The following is a 22,902-nucleotide window of genomic DNA, read 5'->3' as shown; positions in this document are numbered from 1 at the left end:
TGACCTGTTCTATTCAGCTTATTTTCAGTTCAATTCTATTTTTTTCAGCTCCAATCAGTTCAATTCAATTCAGGTCAATTCCTAATTTCCTTCCCTCATAAAACATTTAGTTCAATTTAGCTCCAATCAGTTCAATTCAGCTCAATTCAATAAATCATAACAAGCACTAACAAAAGCTTGAATTTTTCGAATTTGGATCGAGAAGTTCATGATGTTTGATAATATATGTGGAATTATATTGTATAATTTAATATCCAATTGTTCAATTTTTGTTGGTATACAATTTCATTTTGATTTTATTAAGAATGAAATGAAATTTTTCTTTTTCCTAAGTGCTACTATAAATAGTAATCTAGAAACGCGGATACAAAAATATAATAATTTAAATATTACATGTCATATATTAGCATAATTGAACATATAATAATTATTAAAAGAAATGAACATTTAATAATAAAGAAATGAATATTTACATTGAAAAAATGAACATTTAAAAGGTAATTCAAAACTGAAAAAACAACTAAGATGACGTCATTAGAAAAGAGTGGGGGTGCATGCAGTTCTAGTGTTCTACCTATTCCGAGGTAGAGGTAAAAATTTATAAAGTTTTTTCATATTGTATTTGGCTAAAAAAAAAAAAAAAAAAAAAAAAAAAAAACTATAAAAGCCCATTAGGCTCAATTAAATTTTTCCGGTTTTGGGAGCATTTTCAGCCGATTTCTTGGCCCGTCCCAGCCCAAACCCGACAATGTACCATACACTTTCACTAAATTTCACTTTGGGTCTAACTAGTTGCATTCTTAAATTAGTATGGTGCACTAATAGAACCTTTGCAACATCTTTTTGCCTATGCTCAACGGCCCAAATCAATGGAGTGCACTAATAACTTTGACATAAAAACTACGTTGGTTCCTAACTTCCTTCTTACAAGTTACAAATAAGGTAATTTGCTCACACAAATTGATCTTAATGTATATTAAAAATAAATTTGCACTTCAAATATCAACTTTTTTTTTCTACTATGTTTAATTTGCTTATATATGATTAAGTCATTATAATTATTTGAAATTATGCATTCACAAACATGTCTATAGTGAATGATGTATTTTTAATTACATTATTTCTTGTTTCAAGTGTACTTCGACGGGAATATCCGAACCATTGATCTAGACCGCTGGAGTCTCAAGCTGCCTGTTGGGGTCTCAGTCAGCACCACTAGGGGACCTACAATAGAGAGAGAACGTAAACTGTCCTCGAGGGTGGTTTCGAGGAACCCCCCTCCTATGGCTTAATAAATGTTTGCCTTTAGAGAGAGAAAGAGAGAGATTGATCATCAACCCTCTTTATGTGGCATTTGTGGAGGTATTTATAGTGTATGATAACTCTACTTTTCAGTGGTGGGTGACTTACCTTGACCAAGCTGGCAGCCAGAGGGCCCGGAGCCTGTGACTGACTCACCCTGGTCGAGCTGGCAGCTGGAGCCTAACTAGTCAAGATGACAATCGGATCCAGTGACCGACTCACCCTATTCGAGCTGGCAGCCAGAGCTTGTTATTGACTCACCTTGGTCGAGTTGGCAGCCAAAGCCTATTTGGTCAAGCTGGCATCTGGAGCCAGTGATCGACTCTCATTGGCTGAGCCCTCAGTCGGAGCCACAATGGCCAGTGGGAGCCGCCTAAGGTGACCTTTACCCTAGTGGTTTCACAATAGTAGTCCAGGCGCTCCATCCCTGGAGGGGCAAATAGCGAGGATAGTTCATCAGGAACTACCCTATATACTTCTCATTCCAGGTTTGTTAATTTACTATTTCAATCAATAATATCTTTGATTATTAATGTATTAAAATTAATATTATGAAAGTATAAATCAAGGTGAATTATCCAACAAAACGTTACATGACAAAAAATGAAAATATTATTATAAATTGTCTAATCTAGTCATAGTAAAATACATGTATAGTTCTATTGTTCCTGAAAATCTAACTCGATTTGACTTGTAGCACAATTTTGACTTTTTTTTTTCTTGCTACTATAGAAAATAAAATGTTAATAAGCAATATGTTGCTGGGTTTATTAATAAAACAAATTACATAAATTAAAATATATTGGTAATTAAAGTTGATTAGGGGATTTTGCTCCCACCAATCGGAATGCGCCACGTGGGCCAATCAGGTCCTGCCAAGTGTCCCCCAGGTGGAACTGTCAGGGCTTGCCATGTGGCACACGCTTATTCGTCCACCTTGGACCTATTATGTCATGACACGTGGCATACTCCATGCCTAATGGAGAAACCGGCCACCCAGGCCCAACTTCCGAGGGAAGCCCAATCAGCCCTAGGTTAACCTACACCTAGGATTGGCACGTTTCCCAAGGTTATAAATACCTCCCTTAATCCTCATTAAGGGAGATTACGCTAAAAGTTCAGCAATTGATGACTCTCACCTAGAGAAGTCTAAACACATTGATCACTCCTCCCCTAGAGGAACCAGATCTCCCACCTTTACTTTCCGCATTTATTACTCCTCAAACAAGTACTAACTTGATCGTTGGAGGCGGAGCTCCCACCACAAGGAGTCTCCGTTGTTTTGCAGGTACAGGCGTCCGGTTCCAGTCTCGGAATTGTAACTCTCCCGCAGGACATCAGAAAACCCCGAAACATTTGGCGTCGTCTGTGGGGAGAGTACTTCTGAGATGGCATCCAAGTCTGTACCGACTCCTGAAGAGAGGCGTCCCCTAGACGACCCTCAAGTTCAGTCGGACCACGATACTGAGAATGAATTTGAAGTTGAAGCTCACACAGCTTCAGACGGGACCCTAAGGGCCCGACGTACCCGTCATACCGAAAGGAGGGAACGGGAACATCTTCAAACTGGAAGCGAGCCAGCAGGCGCACCGCCTATTCGGCAGCAGCCGACTGATGGGTCTGCTCCCATCACAAGGAGTGAACTCATGACCTTCATGAGGGACTTCAAGGGAGAAATTCAAGAGTTGATCAACAAGAAGCCGCCTGCTCTGGACAAGGAGCAGTCGGCTAAGAAACCCTCCACTTCACAGAAGAGGAATCCAGTTCAAGGGCGAGAGGCGACTCCTCATCCTAAATCTAGGAAGCGGGAGCCACCTGCCCTTGATTTCACAAAATACCGTTTTCCTACTCCAGGAAATAGGAAACCTGTTCGTCATATTCAGGCGGACGGGTCGAGGAAATCATACACAGACGCTCGGCTACTGCTAGAGCAGAAGAAGAGTGACCGATTGTCAGAGTCGGCCTCTACTTCAAACTTCCAAGACAGTCTGTGAAATACCTCGATGAGGCATACTCAGTCGTATCATGAGGGTCAGTCAGGCGGCACCTCCCGTCAGTCCGGCTTTCATAGCGACCAGGCGGTACCAAACTTACCGTTTGTACCGCAACAACAGTATTTTTTACAGCCACCTCCGTTTGGTGGACATGCAGCAAAAAATGTCCAACTTATGGACTGGCAGCTACGGTTTCTTAGACTTGGTGAACAGCCGTCGGCCTTCTCCAAGGAAATTACTGAAGCCGCTCAGCCGGCCAAAGTGAAAAATGTATTAGTAGGCGCCTATGACGACACTACTAACCCAGAAGACCATCTGATGGCATTCACCAACCTGATGTACCTTCAAGGGTTGGATGATCCCACTTGGTGCAAGTGTTTCCCAGCGACTCTCAAAGGAATCGCACAACAATGGTTCGGCAACCTGCCGACTGGTTGTGTAAATAACTTTAGGACGCTTGCTTACTTATTCACCTCCAACTTCGCCATGAACATCCCTGCGAAGAAGACGACCCTTGATTTAGGAACAATTCAGCAGGGCGAGAAGGAGGGGCTTCGTTCTTACATCAGGCGGTTTAACCTGATGAGAATACAGATTCAAGGGTTACCGGATGAAGTAGCCTATACTGACTTTTTCAGAGGTCTCAAAGACGGGTCGACCTTCAAATTTGATTTGGTCCGAAAGAGGGTGGCGACTCTTCAAGAGGCCTTGATTGAAGCGGAAGCCTATATATAGGCGACTGATCTTTGTAGTACGGTAAAACAGTCAGACGGGAAAAGGTCCGACAAAAGAGAAGGACGACAGAAACAGTCGTCAAACAAAGATAAGAGAAAAGAGGTCTGGGCGGCTGATTCCTCTAAACAGCCGTCCCAGAAGAAGAAAAAAGAATTCAAACCATACTCCCCAAAGTATGTGTTTAACAAGGATAACCAATTTATCCTAAAGGAAATCAAGGGACGGATCTCAATTGAGAAGCCGGTCCCCATGAAGGGTTCTGCAAACTATCGGAACCAAGAAAAATTCTGTGATTATCATGAAGATGTTGATCATCACACCAATGACTGCATCAGTCTCATGCGGTATCTGGACCGCCTGGCTGAGCAAGGTGATCTTGACACTTATGTCAAGAAATCTACGGGGAACACTTCCTCAAAAAAGCAGTCGGCCAAAAAGAATCAAAAGGCCGACAGCTCCGATACAGATGATGCAGTCGTCTACACCATTGCAGGCGGCTTCTCAGGAGGCGACCCCACTATTAGGGGCAACAAAGACAATAGCAGACGGTTAGATGTAAATTCCGTTCACCAAGAACGGCCCTCCAAATATTCATTTCCTGAGATTGTCATCACTGAAGAAGATCTAGGAGGGGTAAGAGGGCCGCATGACGACCCTATCGTTATTGAATGTAAAGTGGCCAACCAGAGAGTTGGCCGAATCCTCATAGATACCGGAAGCTCCTCAGATCTCATCAGTAGCAAATGTCTTTCGAAACTAAAATATCAGACTGATTGCATACATCCGGCATCCCACCCTTTAGTAGGGTTTGGAGGAGGAGTCGTCCACCCAGTGGGACGAGTGGATTTACCCATCCGCCTGGGCGAAAAAGGGGAAGGACGACACATGGTAGTCCGGTTCCTGGTAGTAGAAGAACTATCGGCCTACAACATGATTCTGAGACGACCAACCCTGAATAATTCCAAGGCTGTTATAATCCCATCTCTTATGTTGCTCAAGTTTGAGAGGGATAATGGAACAGTCGGGTCCCTAAGGGGAGATCAGAGGATGGCCCGAGAGTGCTATCTCTCGGATGTCAAGCCAACTGTTATGGCCACTAGGTCGAGTGGTGGAAAAATAGACCTTGACAATGTCAAGGAGAGTGCACCTGTTCAAGAAGCAGGCGGCAAGAAGAGAAAGGCATCCCAGACGGGGGCCGCAAGAAAAGACAGAAAATAGAAATCATTGGCAGAGGAGCGGTCAGATGAATTCCGCCCTCAGCCGGCTGGTGAGCATACGGACCTGATCTTAGACGACTCGCGTCCTGACCGAACAGTCAAACTTGGGACGGCTGCTCTGAGAGTCCTGGGTGACGACTTTCACAAACTATTGAAAGAATACAAGGACATCTTTGCATTCGAAGTCCATGAAATGTCAGGCATTAGTCCTAAACTGGTCGTGGATCCGAAAAAGAAGCCGGTACGGCAGAAGAAGCGGAACCATGGCGAAGAAAGAAGTCAGGCGGCAGCCGCCGAAGTTAAAAAATTACTTGATGCAGGGTTCATTCGGCAATGTTACTTCCCAGACTGGGTTGCAAATGTAGTGCTTGTTAAAAAGCCGAATGGCACCTGGCGAATGTGTGTAGACTACACAGACTTAAACAAGGCGTGCCCCAAAGACAGTTACCCTCTGCCTAAAATTGATAACCTGGTCGACTCAACAGCCGGCCATGCTTTGATGAGCTTTATGGACGCCTACTCTGGTTTCCATCAAAATCCTTTATGGACGAAAGATCAGGAGAAGACGGCCTTCGTCACTGATCAGGGGTTATACTGTTACACGGTCATGCTGTTTGGTCTTAAGAATGCCCCGGCCACTTTCCAGCAAATGATAAACACTGTGTTCTTTGATCAAATTGGGAGCAATGTCGAGGCGTATATTGATGATATGATTGTCAAGTCTAAACTTCAGAAAGATCATCTGTCGGACCTCCGAGAAACTTTCGCCACACTCAGGCGGCACCATGTCATGCTCAATCCCAAGAAATGTGTCTTTGGAGTTGAGTCTGGGAAATTTCTTGGATTCCTTATCAATCAGAGAGGAATAGAGGCGAACCCTGAGAAGGTGCAGGCGGTCATTGACATGCGGTCGCCTCGTACCATCCGAGAGGTTCAGAAGTTAACAGGTTGTCTAGTGGCCTTGGGAAGATTTCTAAGCCGATCAGGCGACAAATGCCTATACTTTTTCCAGGAAATTAAGAAAAAGGCAAGGTTTGAATGGGGGCCGGATGCTGAGGCCGCCTTCCAGAAATTGAAAGTTCACTTGCATTCCTTGCCGAGGCTGGTCAGCCCTTTGCCCAAAGAAGTACTCTACATGTACCTGGCCGTCTCTGATCATGCGTTAAGCGCTGTTCTCCTTGCTGAAAGAGACGGCTGTCAGCTCCCGGTCTACTTTGTCAGTCATGTACTGAAAAATGCCGAGTTTAGGTATCCCTTAGTGGAGATATTTGGTCTTGCACTCTTCATGGCTGTTAAAAAATTGAAGCTCTACTTTTTGGCACATGCATTCGTCGTGTATACAGACCAACCTATCAAGCGGCCACTGACCATCATGGAGTCGTCAGGCCGAATGATCAAATGGGCCATAGAAATACAGAGCCTCGAAGTTACTTTCAAGCCTAGAAAAGCAGTGAAGGGGCAAGCCTTTGCTGACTTTATTGTTGAGATGACTCGTCCTCCTGACTCTCAAGTTACAAACCAAGTCTGGAAGGTATATGTGGACGGAAGCTCTACTTCAAATGGTTGTGGAGCAGGCGTCATATGTCAGTCGCCAGAGGGCGACAGGTACGAGTATGCTCTACGCTTTAGTTTTTAGGCCTCAAACAATGAGGCAGAATATGAAGCTTTACTAGCCGGAATCCGCATGTGCAAGGCGGCAGGGGCAAGAAAAATAGACGCCTGTTCCGATTCACAATTGATAGTGAGTCAGTACAATGGCGAATACGAAGCAACCCATCCGGCCATGATCAAGTATTTACAGGCGGTCCGACAAGCACTCGGCTCCCTTGAGGATTTCCATCTGACCCAAGTGCCGAAAACAACCAGGCGGATGCACTTTCAAAATTAGCATCATCCGCCTCCTGTGATACTCCTCGAACTGTTTTTTGGGAAGTAATGGAGAGGAGAAGCATTGAGGAAGAACCTATTTTTAGACAGAAGCTCAACCTGGATGGATCCAATTAGGGCATATCTGACAAATGGTACCCTGCCGGATGATCATCAACAGGCGGCAGCACTGAAAAAACGAGCAACCAGTTTTGAAATAATAAAGGGAGAACTTCACAAAAGGGGGTACCTTCAACCCTTCTTAAAGTGTGTTACTCCAGAAAAGGGACGAGAGATTCTAGACGATCTTCACTCTGGTTACTGTGCTTCCCATATAGGCGGTAGGACGCTTGCTCAACGGGCAAGGCGGCAGGGCTACTTTTGGCCTACTTTAGAAGTAGATGCGATGGAGATGGTGAAAAAATGTGACAAGTGCCAAAGATTTGGCAAACTAATTCACCGTCCGGCTACTGACCTTACTACCATTCATAGCCCGCTACCGTTTGCTAAGTGGGGCATGGATATTCTGGGTCCATATACGCCTGCTACAGGCGGAAGGAGGTACATACTTGTTGCCGTCAACTACTTCACTAAATGGGTAGAGGCGGAGGCTGTAAAGGGAATCAAGACGAAGGATGTAATTTCATTCATTTGGAAAAATGTCATCACTCGGTTCGGGGTTCCCATGTCTATGGTTTTTGATAATGGTCCCCAATTTGAGACGCCTGTTCTTAAAAGCTGGTTGGGTGACCAAGGAATTGCACACTACTTTGCATCTGTCGGCCGTCCACAAGCAAACGGCCAGGTAGAAGCCTTTAATAAAATCATCTCAGACGGTCTCAAGAAAAAGATTGAACGAGCAGGCGGCCTATGGGCAGATGAATTACCACATGTTCTCTGGGCCATTAGGACGACTGAAAAAGGGGCGACTGGAGAAACTCCATTCCTCCTAACTTATGGTGCGGAAGCTGTTCTTCCAATAGAACACTACGAGCCGACTCTTCGAGTAATGCTATATGACGAAGAGGCAAACTGGGAAGCCATGCGCCTGGCATTAGACTCACTTCCTGAAAGGAGGGGCAATGTTGTCTTGTGCCATGAAATTTACCGCCTGAGAATGACTAGATCATACAACAAAAAAGTACACAGGCGTCCACTCAAAGTGGGGGACTTTGTACTTAGAAAAATGGAAGCAGTTGGTAGAGCTAATGAGTCTGGAAAACTAACTCCCAACTAGGAAGGACCCTACCGAATCTGTGAAGAGGTCAGGGACGGTACCTACCGTCTGGGAACACCAGACGGACAACCGTTGCCTCGAACTTGGAATGTAGATAATCTTAAGAAATATTTCTTTTGAATGATGTAAATATTCAAGGGCTACTTAATAAAAATTTGCATACTTAATATTCAATTTTAAGAGGGGCACGCCTACTAACAAACAGTCGGCTACTCTCCATAGTTTTTATTCTTACTTAAGAGGGGCAGGCCGCCTATACATTTACAGTCGGCTACTCTCCATTGAGTATTTTACTCTATCTTCAGAGGGGCATGTCGTCTGTACCTTTACAGTCGGCTACTCTCCATTGAGTATTTTACTCTATTTTCAGAGGGGCATGCCGTCTGTACCTTTACAGTCGGCTACTCTCCATTGAGTATTTTACTCTACCTTCAGAGGGGAATGTCGTCTGTACCTTTACAGTCGGCTACTCTCCATTGAGTATTTTACTCATCTTCAGAGGGGCATGCCGCCTGTACCTTTACAGTCGGCTACTCTCCATTGAGTATTTTTCTCTATCTTCAGAGGGGCATGCCGCCTGTACCTTTACAGTCGGCTACTCTCCATTGAATATTTTACTCTCACCATAGGGGCATGCCGTCTGGACATATAGTCGGCTACTCTCCATAGAAGAGGGCCGACTGGTTCCAAACACACAGCCACCCCCCTTATACTTAACTAAAAATGATCAGGGACTGGCCGACCCTGTGCCTAAATAGGCGGCTACCCTCCTTTTACTTAGCACCTACGTTCACCAAGAACTAACCAAGGCCACAGGCCGAATGATCAGACCAGGCGCCAAGCCAACTGATCCAATCTTCAAAACTAATACGACCTGTCCCAACATCATAGCAGGCGTCCGGCGGCATCCCTCCGGATGAAATTCGTCGCAGAGAGCAGCTCCCTTTTGGGTGGAACATTGCTCTATAAACTAATTACACGGCACCTATACGACTGTCCTCAAGGGCAACCACGTAGCCGTTTTTGAGACAAGGATAACTCTATCACTAACCAAACCAGTGGTAGCAGTTGACATCTGAATCAGATGACCGCCTGTATTACTTGGGATAAATGCAGGGGGTACCTCTTGAGTTAATAGCCAACAAACATTGGTGAATCAAAAGGTTCAGCCGGCCTCCGCCGCCTGGTACCTTTACTACTCAAGCAGGAGTGACGGCGACTGAGTAACACCAAAGTTAACTCATAGTCACTCTCTCAAACTTAGTATGGAGCCTAAAAAGTATGAGTCGTCCGCCTGTTTTTAGCAAACAGGGGCTCTCAACCACTACTCCTGCTAGGTTAACAACTTATGAGTTAAAAGCCAACAAACATTGGCGAATAAAGGGGAACAACCGGTACCCACCGCTTGATACCTCTACTACTCAGTTACTTGGCGACTAGGTAACAATTATGTTTACTTGGTGAAACCACTTTCCTACTTGGTTAATTTTACAAATGACAGGACCGCCTGCCTAAAGGGGATCCAGTCTTTAAAATGGTTCGAATACCGATTGGATAAATGGCCGACTGATCGTCTAGCCTGGAAACAGACAACCAGTCGTCCAGGGGCATAGGCGGCGTGACTAACTATCCGTACCTGTCTACAACTATCGGCCATGTAAAACAGTCGGTATAGTGTACAATTGGATATCAGAATATTCAATACTTAAACAAATTTGAAGCAAAACAAAAAAATTCATTAAAAAGAAGCCGGTCATTAAAGACCGGCAAAATATTCAGAGCCCCGGCCCCCTGGCCGTGTAAATACAAACAAACGGCACGCAGGCCGTGGAAAGAAGACATAAAGCTTAAGAAGGGGGCAGATCTTCAATATTAGCAGCTGCCGCCTGGTCAGCACTCTTCTTGCTGGACTCGGCTTCAGCTGCATCCTTCTTTGATCCATTACCCCCAAGCGGCACAAGCGCCACTACCAGCTCCTCCTCCAACGCCTCCTCCAACGCCTCTTCCTCAGCAGCCGCCAGGATCTCTTGATTATATCTATCACAGCACTGGCGGTACGTTTTTTCCCATGAGGCAAAGTCGGCATTGGGGAAGAGGCGGCCCCAAGTCATGCGCTGGATTTGAGCAGAGTCTTCCATCATCTCCCGGACCAGCTCTTTCTTTTCTTGCTCGGCCTTTTCCGAGAGCTCCTGAGTAAGACTCTTCTCCTGGGTCACCAGGCGTACCTTTACGCTCGCCAAGGATTTCTCCAAGGTTTCGTATGAGGACATCTTTTGGCGAAGAGGTCTCAGCTCGGCCTTGAGATTGTTGATGGTCGCCTCCAGCTCGCTATTCCTCTTCTGGGCCGCCTCTAACTGAGCCCGGATAGCGGCGGTAGCCTGCGCCTGATAATAAAGAATATCAATGGACAGAACTTCATTTTGGGCAATTTGAAACATTGCCTTATCACAGTCAGAGGCGGCCATAGCTTTTGCAGCCTTTACCTCTTTGTTCTTCCGGTCAAGCGGCTTGCGAAGGTCGTTCACTCGGAGCAGGGCCTAAGTACAAAGGGGAACAGGCGTCAGTTTCCAAACAAAAAGAAAACAGGCGTCCTGGAATTCAAATACTCAAAAATATGCTAAGTATACCTCAGCAAGGACCCCTGCAATCCCGTCTAGGTCAAGGGTGCCGACACCCCTGACCGCCTCCCTTTCAGCTGGAGGAACGGCCTTGATCATATACTTGGCCACCTCGACCAAGTCAGGCTCCTGAGGGCCGGCTGCATCAAGCATAAACAAACGGATTAGACCTAGTAAAGAAGGGAGCAAGTCTAAAATTTACAAGGACAATTTCATACTTCTAGGTGGCCCAGCTGGAGTTTTAGAAGAAGTGGCCGGCTGTTTCTCAGCCGCCGCATGTTTCCTGGCAGAACCAGGAGAGCTCGCAACAGTCGTCCTCCGGGACTTGGGGTCCAGCTGTTGGGAAGAAGAAGCTCTTGGAGCGCCCATCTAAAAAAGAAGAAAAGAGTCAGTATATGCATAAACACAACTCCAAAAAGAGGGTGAAAGGTTCGAAGCCCACCAAGGGTGCCCCCTTGTTGGGGGAGTCGGTTGAAGACTGTTGCATGATGGAGGCCCGCAACATGGTCGCCGCAGTCTTGGAGGCGGTAATTTTGCTCATGGCGTCCGCTGCAAAAACAAATAGCGAAGTTAATAAAAGTCATAACAAGAAATGCACGGAACAGCTGAGTATTCGACAGGCCGGCTACCTCTTGAGCACCGACTGCTGAGGCCACAGGCGGCCAAAAAGTACTCGTCGTAGAGCCATTTGAAGCTCGGGACGCAGTGCAGGGGTACTTGCTCTCGTACCCCTGAAGTAGAGTTCACCTTCGACTCTACTTTGAAGAGTCCTTTATCTAGGATCTCTTTCTTAGCCTTGGGGGGAACAGGCGGCATGCTGCGGCCGCCTGCAAGAAGGGGCGGATTCCTGTTCCACCTGTTGAAGCGCTTGTTCAGCTCTGTGTCTGAACTCTCAATGATGAGGAAGGTGCTCCGCTAGTCCTTCCATTTGTTTACTTTACCTCTCGTCATGAGGTAGCCCTTGTGGCTCGTCAATTGATACCAGCCGGTACCGCCTGCCTTAGGGGTCCGGCTGAGGTAGTTCATGTGGGCGAAAGCCTCGAAGCTCGGCTCCACCCCGTGCAGTTCGCACCCGGCCACATAGCCGAGTACGTTGACCCAGGAGTTCGGGGCTAACTCTCATAACCCCAACTCATACCCATCCAAGATTCGCTGAACAGCCGGATGTAGTGGGAAGCGCACCCCAGCCTTGATGGCCGCCTCGTAGCAGCCAAAGAAGGCGCCATCATAACTGGTACCAGCCGGCCAGACGACTGTGTCTTCTGGATCCGGCACGAACACTAAAAAGTTGGGGCCCATTGTGTGGTTTGCGATAAAGCTCTCCACTTTCTCTTGCATGGCCGTGATCCGGCCCCGAGGTACCGTGCAGTAGTAGGGGTATTTTGCTCTCGGTGAGAGGCGGATGGCTCCGCCCTATCGTCCCCCTTCTCAACTGCGTGAGAAAGCCTCGCCTCTTGTAGGCGACTGTTTTTCTCTTCTGTGTCCAGGGAAGCATGACTAGAAGAGCTAGATTCGGAATCGTCCTCTGACGAGTCCGAAGAGGACGACTCCTCCCCTCTCCCGGAGGGGCCCGCCTCCTCTCCTTTAAAAGGAGCAGGAGAGAATGTAGAATTGTCAACTGTAAAATGGGAAGGGGTCACTTTGGCTCCTCCCTCAGAACTGCCGGCTTTCAAGCCGCTTTGTTTCACTTCCACATCTGGCGCCTGGTCAGATATTTCACTAATCGGAACCCTGTGGGAGGAGCCGTCTGAGTTTGAGATCCTGGCAGTCTTTTTTGTTATGGCCATCATGCTCTGCATAGACACAGATACAGTCGGACTTTGTATAAAGGGCAAAGATGGGTCCGGAAAAGGGCAGGCGGCACTCCTAGTCCTAGATTCAGCCGTCCCCGGTGACCGACTGATCACTAACCTAGGTCGTGTCGTGTGCTTCCGTGGTGCCATTTCAAAAAACAATAAAATAGAGAAAATTAAGAGTAAGAGAACCGACGGTTACCTGAACGAGTGACGTTGATGGAGTTCTGAAAATCCTGTGCAATCGGCTTGTCAGAGCAGGCGGTAGGCAGAAAGGGTCCAAAATGTCAGAGCAAGTTCAGGGGTCTGAATGTTCTCTCAAAAAGTTCTCAAGTGTGAAAATGACTGAAGTCAACACTCCCTTATATAGGCGAAGTGAGAAGGCGAAGGGTCACTTCCAGAATTCATAATTTGGGCGGGAGAATCTCTCGGCCTTTCGCCAAATGACACCTGTAGCAGGTCGTCACCTGTTACAGTGCGACACCTGTCACAGGTAACACGTGACCAGTCACGTGCCACCTGTGAGGGGCAAATGATTAGGGGATTTTGCTCCCACCAATCAGAATGCGCCACGTGGGCCAATCAGGTCCTGCCAAGTGTCCCCCAGTTGGAACTGTCAGGGCTTTCCACGTGGCACACGCTTATTCGTCCACCTTGGACCTATTATGTCATGACACGTGGCATACTCCATGCCTAATGGAGAAACCGGCCACCCAGGCCCAACTTTCGAGGGAAGCCCAATCATCCCTAGGTTAACCTAAACCTAGGATTGGCACGTTTCCCAAGGTTATAAATACCTCCCTTAATCCTCATTAAGGGAGATTACGCTAAAAGTTCAGCAATTGATGACTCTCACCTAGAGAAGTCTAAACACATTGATCACTCCTCCCCTAGAGGAACCAGATCTCCCACCTTTACTTTCCGCATTTATTACTCCTCAAACAAGTACTAACTTGATCGTTGGAGGCGGAGCTCCCACCACAAGGAGTCTCCGTTGTTTTGCAGGTACAGGCGTCCGGTTCCAGTCTCGGAATTGTAACTCTCCCGCAGGACATCAGAAAACCCCGAAACAAAAGTTATGATAAATGTCAAACGTGATAGATATTTTGGAATGGAGGGTGCAGTGATTAGGGTCTGTTCTCATATACTGAATTCAGCTGAACTGAACTGATTTGAACAGAGCTGAGTTGAGCTGAATTGAACTGAAATGAATATTTTATAAGAGAAGGAAATTAGGAGCTGAACTGAACTGAAGTGAACTGAGTTGAACTGAACTGAAAATAAACGTATGAGAACATGCCCTAAGTTAAAGTGTTACAAGTAAAAATAAATTATCAAAGTATATATTTTCAATTTTGTTAAGGCTATATTAATTTAGTTCACTTGTTTTAAATAACTTATTCAATTATTTTAGATTAGACCAGAAATATGTATTCAATTCAGAAAAATTAAATTCAAACCATATTAAATCAGAAAAATAAAGTTCAATCACCCTTAATCGCATTATGTGCGACTTTTAATCCCCGAATATCTTTAATTTCATTATTGTAAGAAAAAACTTTAAAACTACATAATTGTAATGTACATATTAATACAAATCTAATGCATACGTAGTATTTCATTTGATATATGTATATATTACCTCCGTTTTGTTATTAGTCGAAACGTTTTGACTTTAGCATTATTCACACACCTTCCTTTGACCATGTTTTGTGATTTACTCCGTATATAAAATGAAAAATATAGTCAAGTGGGGTCTTGTTAGATTCGTAACAATGCATATTTTCATAATATCAACTTTTTTATAATTTTTGCTTATCGGTAATTAAAGTTATTATTCTTATTAATGATTTAATTTGTACATTGACAACATAATTAAAAAACAGCAGAAGTATAAAATTAATTTTTAACCAAATCATATCAATAAATTTGGAACTTGGAAGAGTGAGGCCAGAATGACGTAGAACATAGTAACAACCTGGTCAAATTGTCAAACAATAAATAAATTTTAGAATTGTAAAAACTCAAAAGATACCCCCAATTAATTTTTAAAATTAAATTTGGTTCAGTATTGTACTTCATCAGATTACGTGGCTTTATACTGTTGTTTGTTTGTTTTAAAGTTTCGTCTGTGATCGTGAATCGTCACGGGCAAGAAATATAGAGCCTGTACATCCACGTGTGTTGTATCAACCCAACACCAGCTACAGAGCTACTGCACTTCTACAGCTAATAGTCTAATTCCACTAGCCCCTTAGACCCTCCCCCTAGGCCCTAGCCACTACCTCCTTTTTTTTACTGCACCACCACCCCCCCCCACCCACCCCCCCCCCCCCTTCTCATCATTTATTATCTGTCTCCATCACTTTTCTCCTTGCCACTAATTTACAAGTAATTACGACTAGTGTGAGCAAAAATTTTAGATATTCGGAATTGGAGTTAAGGTAACGTAGGTTCCAATTTTTTGATACGTATAAACGAAAAAATATTTTAGTACCCCGTGATACTTTGCTAGTTTTAATAATTTATGAAAATATATGTCTTTCATCAAAAAAAAAAATTAATATCATAATTATTTTACAAAATCATTTTTAATTTTTTTTTTAAACCTGAATTCTCTAGAATAAGGGTGCCGTAAAAAAAATCTCCAAAATTTACAATAATTGAGTATGTCAGTTATTCATTAACTATTGAAATCTAAGTTTATTAAATAAGACTAGATTAGTACCCGTGCGTTGCACGATGGTTGATTAGTAAATTTTTTTTTTTTTATCTTTTGTGGTTGATAACTTTCTAATATGATTTGGTTCGTTATTTTTTTAATATTAAAAAAAATGTACATAATCTTTTTTTTTTTGTAAAAAAAAAATTTGATTATTATTTAATATTGCATCATAATTTAATATTTATTATGTTATTAAAATTATACTAAAGTGATGTTTAGCTTAAATATATAATCCGTATTAATGTTGTTCTCTCAAAAAAAAATTTACATTAATGTTGTATAAATGTATTATTCATAAAGCTTATACGTTTAGAGTGGAAGCTAAATAAATGTGTATTTACTATATAAAAAAAATGTTCAAAAAAAATGTGTATAATTAGCTGCCAATAACTATGTCTATTTAATATTGTTGTATCATGAATATCCAAAAGTAGTGTGGAGTATATACAACAATATTGATGTCAAATTCAAGTTTCACATCTAATGGGTCCTAGTTTCTAGCTAGAAAAGGCAAAAAAAAAAAAATGATGACATCATATGTAAAATTTGGACGGAAAATTTTTTATGAGAGTTTGACACGTAACTACTTTAAGAAATTTATGGCATCATCAACGTTTTATTTTAGTAATAGTTGATAGATTCCTATTTTACTATTATTTTTTTTATTTTTTTTTTGACAAGTAGTTTATTATTAATTTAATTCTTAGTATTATTATCAATAATTTTACACTTTTAATTAGTGAAAAATAGTCTAAAAAAATTGTGAAACATACAAAAATTATTTATTTTCTTCTAAATTACATATTCAATGAAATGAAGCTTGAATTATTATTAAAGAACTAATTAGCTAAATATGTATTTTAGAAGTGTGCTTACACTATATAAAAAAATACTAAATTATTATTAATAAAAAAAGTATAATATAGAAAATGGTATTACTATAACTAAAAAAAATACTAGCTAGATTATTCAAAAAAAATACTGAAAGTGTTTGGGGGTTTTCTATGTGTCCTTCGGGAGAGTTACAATTTCCTAGCAGACTTCCTTCTTACGCCTGTACCTGCACCTAGCAGACTTCCTTCTTGCGCCTGTACCTGCACAAGTAACGGAGACTCCGGATGGGGGGTGGGAGTTCCGCCTCCGAAGATTAAGTTAGTATCTTTTCGAAGTGGAATAAGAACAGTAAAAGCTTCTCGGTTCGAGAGCGTTTCAGTAGGTTTTGGCTTTGTTTGGTTTTTTTGTGGTTGCAATTAATGTATGTCATAAATGAGGTCTACCCTTACTATTTATAGTAAGGGAGAACTGTACCTCAATTAGGATATAAGGGACACGTGTCTGCAAAGGAATTGGGCCTTTGCAGACCGCTGAAAGATTGACACGTGTCAAGCCTTTATTGGGCCACGTGTCTTAGGGTATTTTCACCCTAAACATCTGCCCCTCACAGGTGAGACGTGGCAAACTCACGTGTCATCTGTGACAGACGTAGGGTGCATGGGGTAAGTGACGGTTCGTCTGCTTCCCCCCTCTTGAATTTCAAATTTTCGTGCAGAAGGTGACTGTTCGCCTTCTGCCTCTTTCTATAAGTAGGGTGGCTACCTCTTTCCTCCGCACTTTTTATTTTCAAAAATTTCCTGAGAAGAAGCTCTGATACCAGGTGCTTCTTTCAAGACTTTCGAGCATCCGGTTTTCGCAAGAACTTGACATCTGCCTTCCGGCTGAGTGCGGATTTAGTAAGGTACCGTCTGCTTTCTCCCTCTTTGCCCCTAGATTAAGGACCTCACTCGGCATTTTGCCGCCTGGGTATATTTTGTCCAAAATTTCTGAATTACCCCTACCTCATCCGGGATTTCCCGTGTGAGGTTTTTGAAATATTTCCCTAGTTGTAAAATGCCCTCATCCGTCATTTTGCCGCATGGGGCTGGCTTGGGACAAGTCCAAAAATCCCCCTCATCCGGCGTTTTGCCGTCTGGAATGTTTAATACACTCCCATCCGGCATTGTGCCGCATGGGACCCCTTTGAGCCAACTTTGTTTTTATTCAGACTAGTCATAAGTAACCCCATCCGGCCTTTAGCCGTATGGGGGTGGTTTGATCAACCTTTGCTTTCAAACATCTTTCAAATTGCCCCCATCCGGCATTTAACCGTATGGGGGTAGTTTGAGAAGCCTTGGCTTTTTCTCAAACATCATTCAAATTGCCCCCATCCGGCATTTAACCGTATGGGGGTAGTTTGAGCAGCCTTGGCTTTTTCTCAAACATCATTCAAATTGCCCCCATCCGGCATTTAACCGTATGGGGGTTGTTTGAGCAGCCTTGGCTTTTTCTCAAACATCATTCAAATTGCCCCCATCCGGCATTTAACCGTATGGGGGTCGTTTGAGCAGCCCTGGCTTTTTCTCAAACATACAAATAGCCCCCATCCGGCTTTTAACCGTATGGGGGTCGTTTGAGCAGCCTTGGCTCAAAACTGTTTCAAATTGCCCCCATCCGGCTTTTAACCGTATGGGGGTTGTTTGAGCAGCCTCGGCTTTTTCTCAAACATACAAATAGCCCCCATCCGGCTTTTACCCGTATGGGGGTCGTTTGAGCAGCCTTGGCTCAAAACTGTTTCAAATTGCCCCCATCCGGCTTTTAACCGTATGGGGGTTGTTTGAGCAGCCTTGGCTTTTTCTCAAACATACAAATAGCCCCCATCCGGCTTTTACCCGTATGGGGGTCGTTTGAGATTCCTTCGCTCAAACTTTGTTTCAAATTGCCCCCATCCGGCTTTTAACCGTATGGGGGTCGTTTGAGCAGCCTTGGCTTTTTCTCAAACGTTGTTTAAATTGTCCCCATCCGGCATCTAACCGTATGGGGGTTGTTTGAGCAGCCTTTAGCTTTTTCTCAAACATACAAATAGCCCCCATCCGGCTTTTAACCGTATGGGGGTCGTTTGAGCAGCCTTGGCTCAAAACTGTTTCAAATTGCCCCCATCCGGCTTTTAACCGTATGGGGGTCGTTTGAGCAGCCTCGGCTTTTTCTCAAACGTTGTTTAAATTGCCCCCATCCGGCGTCTAACCGTATGGGGGTTGTTTGAGCAGCCTTTAGCTTTTTCTCAAACATACAAATAGCCCCCATCCGGCTTTTAACCGTATGGGGGTCGTTTGAGCAATTTCCAGCCCATCTCTGCTATCCCTCATCCGGGACTCCACCGCTTGGGGGGCTTTTAAATGAGCTTCCAATTAAACATGTCTGATCTATTTTTCTTTATTTCAGCTTCAAACACATTCGGAGATTTCCGCCTGTGTAGGTTTCAAGCCACCATCTCAGCAAATTCCAACCTCCAAAGGTACCGTCTGCACCCTTTTTCAATTCTTTTTGTTAATTTTCCGGTTGCATAGATAGGATATGGACCCTTCAATTATACACTCGGCACAGTTTACGACTGCTGTCAGGCGGTCACCAGGCACGGCTGAGTCTAGGACTGGGACTGCCGTCTGGGGGTATTTGGGCGAACCTTCACCTACCTCGAATCCGACCGTCTTTGTTCATGTGCAGGACAGAATGGCTCGGATAAGATGGACGGCAGTTGACCCGGATTACAAATCCGACGACGCAGCCGAAGATCTGGCTGATCCCAGAAACGAGGACCAGACGGCAGGACCGTCTGGTGAAATTCCTTTGGAAGAAACCCTGGGGACTCGTCAAGATTCCCCGAGTGGTCCGAGCACACCGGGTGATAGCATATTAGAAGACTCTGATTCTAATGCCGAAGGATCCGGCGATGAATCTGCTGGAGAAGGGTCTGGGTCCGAATCTGAAGCCCCTGCACAGGAGGCTGAGCCTATTGTTGAGGAGGCCTACAAATGGCCGGCTAAGGGGGATCCGACTGACATGACCATGTCTGCAAGAGACGTGGTCACCCTTACTGCAACCCTTCCTGCCTTTCTTTGACAATGGCCCCCAGTTCGAAACGCCTGTCCTGAAGACTTGGTTGCAAGATCAAGGGATTTCCCACTACTTTGCATCCGTTGGCCGTCCGCAAGCAAACGGTCAAGTTGAAGCTTTCAACAAGCTCATCTCAGGCGGCATAAAGAAAAAGATCGAGAAGGCAGGCGGGCTTTGGGCAGAAGAGTTAACTCACGTTCTTTGGTCCATCAGAACTACTGAGAAGGGGTCAACCGGTGAAACTCCATTCCTTATGGCATATGGCATAGAGGCGGTGCTTCCCATTGAATTATATGAGCCAACACTTCGAATTATGTTGTATGATGAAGAGGCAAATTGGGAAGCCATGCGCCTGTCTCTGGATACTCTTCCAGAAAGAAGGGGCAACGCCGCCTTGCGTCATGAAATCTACCGCCTTCGAATGACGAGGGCCTACAACAAAAAGGTGCTTAAACGCCCCCTCAAAGTTGGAGATTTTGTATTACGGAAGCTTGAAGCAACCGGTAGGGCATACGAACAAGGGAAACTAACCCCAAATTGGGAGGGACCCTACCGGATTTTTGAAGAAGTTAGAAACGGCACATACCGCCTGGAAACCCCAGACGGAATGCGGCTGCCTCGTACCTAGAATGTAGATAACTTGAAAAAGTACTACTTCTAAGGATTGAAATGTGAAAGCATATAATTTCCATTCATACAATTGTGTTTGCACCTGTCTAGTGCAAGAACACAGACGGAAGAACACTTGTTAAAACCACTGCTCCAAAAAGAGCAGTCATCCGGTGACACCCATCCGGGTGAATCACTGAAGAGAACAGCTCCCTTCTGGGTGGAACATTGTTCTAGCGATCCCATAACTCAAACGGCGTTTGTCTAAAACGATTTGCAGCCGTTAGAAATGATCCTTTGCATCTGGGATTCATCCGGAAAGGACCCAAAAGAGGTCCATCCGGGTGAATCACTGGAGAGAACAGCTCCCTTCTGGGTGGAACATTATTCTAGCGATCCAATAACTCAACGGCATTTGTCTAAAACAATTTTGCAGCCGTTAGAAATGATCCTTTGCATCTAGCATTCATCCGGCAAGGACCCAAAAGAGGTCCATCCGGAAAAATGAAATTCCTAATGGGCCACCGTAACCACCTAAACGGTTTTACATCCCATCCTATATATAATCGTACCAGACGGGGCAAGGTTAGGTCAGTCACTGACCCCCCATCCGGTTTCCATGAAACGACTGCCTGTGTACTGTTGGGGTAAACAGGTAGCCATTTCAGGGGCATATTGTGGTATCTCTTCTTCATCCAGCATATATAGAACGGCTGAAATACTTGTAAAAATGCATAAATAAAAAATGCTAATAATAGAGATAGAAAAACCGACTGTGTCGGTTAATAGATTAATTGAAATGTTAGCCGGACCCCTGTCCGGGAAAGATACATCGAAAATACACGGCACGCAGGCCGGTAAAAAAAAAAAAAAAAAAAGAAAGAAAATATCAATCTTGCTGTTGCTCTTGTTGCTGAGGTTGCTCCAACCCTTGAGCTTGCCCAACCTGAGTCTCAGTCGTCTGCTCTTGCAGCTGCTTCGGCTGGTTTCCCATTGGCACCCCATCCGGCTCTGACCCTAACCCCTTCTCAGCCCACTCGTCGAAAGGAGGAGGGGCAGGAGTGCCGAGTACTCGAGCTTCATAAACTTCAGAAGCATACAAGTAACGGAGGTTGAAATAGTCAAAGTCAGAGTCCGGATGGATGAGGTCCCAAGCCAGCTTCATGCGCTCCCCACAGACGGCGCCAGATGTTTGGGGGTTTTCTATGTGTCCTTCGGGAGAGTTACAATTTCCTAGCAGACTTCCTTCTTACGCCTGTACCTGCACCTAGCAGACTTCCTTCTTGCGCCTGTCCCTGCACAAGTAACGGAGACTCCGGATGGGGGGTGGGAGTTCCGCCTCCGAAGATTAAGTTAGTATCTTTTCGAAGTGGAATAAGAACAGTAAAAGCTTCTCGGTTCGAGAGCGTTTCAGTAGGTTTTGGCTTTGTTTGGTTTTTTTGTGGTTGCAATTAATGTATGTCATAAATGAGGTCTACCCTTACTATTTATAGTAAGGGAGAACTGTACCTCAATTAGGGTATAAGGGACACGTGTCTGCAAAGGAATTGGGCCTTTGCAGACCGCTGAAAGATTGACACGTGTCAAGCCTTTATTGGGCCACGTGTCTTAGGGTATTTTCACCCTAAACAGAAAGGGTCCAAGTTTTCGATTTTTCTAGAAGGGTCCAAGTTTTTTTTAACTGATTAAGGGTCTAACTAATTAAGGGTCTAATTGGTTGTTTTAAGAAATTTCTTATTGGTTAACTAGAAGGGTCTAAGTTTTTTTTTAACTAATTAAGGGTCTAACTTTTTTGCACTCATTAATTAAATCTCACCAGAAAACTATTCTAAACCCCAAACACAAACTAAAAAAAAAAAGTTAGTTCCCAAACACATTATTTTCCAAAAAATTGGACCCCTTTTGTGATCTTAACAACCAGAATAGGAATTGGAATTGAAACCGATTAGGGAATTGGGCCTGGTGAACTAGTTGCCACCTATATATATATATATATATATATATATATATATATATATATATATATATATATATATATATATATATTATTTTAGTATTAAACGCTAAAATAGAAATGGATCAAAATAAATATTATAATTGGTGTAGGGAATATTTGAAGCATCACCTTTGAGCCCCATTATGATGATGCAATTAAGCATGGTGGCGTCCAAAAGGAAGGAAGTTAGAGCAAAAAGAATCGTCAACAAGTTTTAGCAATTTGTAAATCATCCACGGATGTGAAGGTTACACCCCGTTCACGATCACAGAATTCACTAACTCCATAGTAGTCCTGAACCATGACTGTATATTCGGGGATAAGGGTATGAATCCAACCTAAAAGAGATTGAACCCGCCCAAAATAGGCCTCGCCTGGCCTCTACTTTATCTTCATCATATTCATGTGCACTTTCTAATTAACATACAATTAACAAATTAATCCTAAACATATTTAGGCCCCGATCTTTAGAGCTTCTCTACTGAGTTGTGCTCTGCTCTGTCCTACTCTGCTCTGCTTAAAAATAATTATTAATATTGAATTAATGATAATGATTAATATTTAATATTAATAACAAATAATTAATAATTAATAATTATAATTAATATTTAATAATAATGATAATAATAATAAGTAATTGATATTTAATATTTAATAATAATAAATAATTAATATTTAATAATTAACAACAACAACAATAACAACAACAACAACAACAACAATGCGGTGATAATAGTAGTAGCAGTAGTAGTAGTAGTAGTAGTAGTAGTAGTAGTAATAATAATAATAATAATAATAATAATAATAATAATAATAATAATAATAATAATAATAATAATGTTCAAGGGTTTTTGTTGGGGATATTTTCGGTGATCATGCGGTG

This window comes from Chenopodium quinoa, unplaced genomic scaffold (assembly GCF_001683475.1).
Source record: "Chenopodium quinoa cultivar QQ74 unplaced genomic scaffold, ASM168347v1, whole genome shotgun sequence".
NCBI classification, from domain to species: domain Eukaryota; kingdom Viridiplantae; phylum Streptophyta; class Magnoliopsida; order Caryophyllales; family Amaranthaceae; genus Chenopodium; species Chenopodium quinoa.
Note: the sequence above shows the minus strand (reverse complement) of the source record.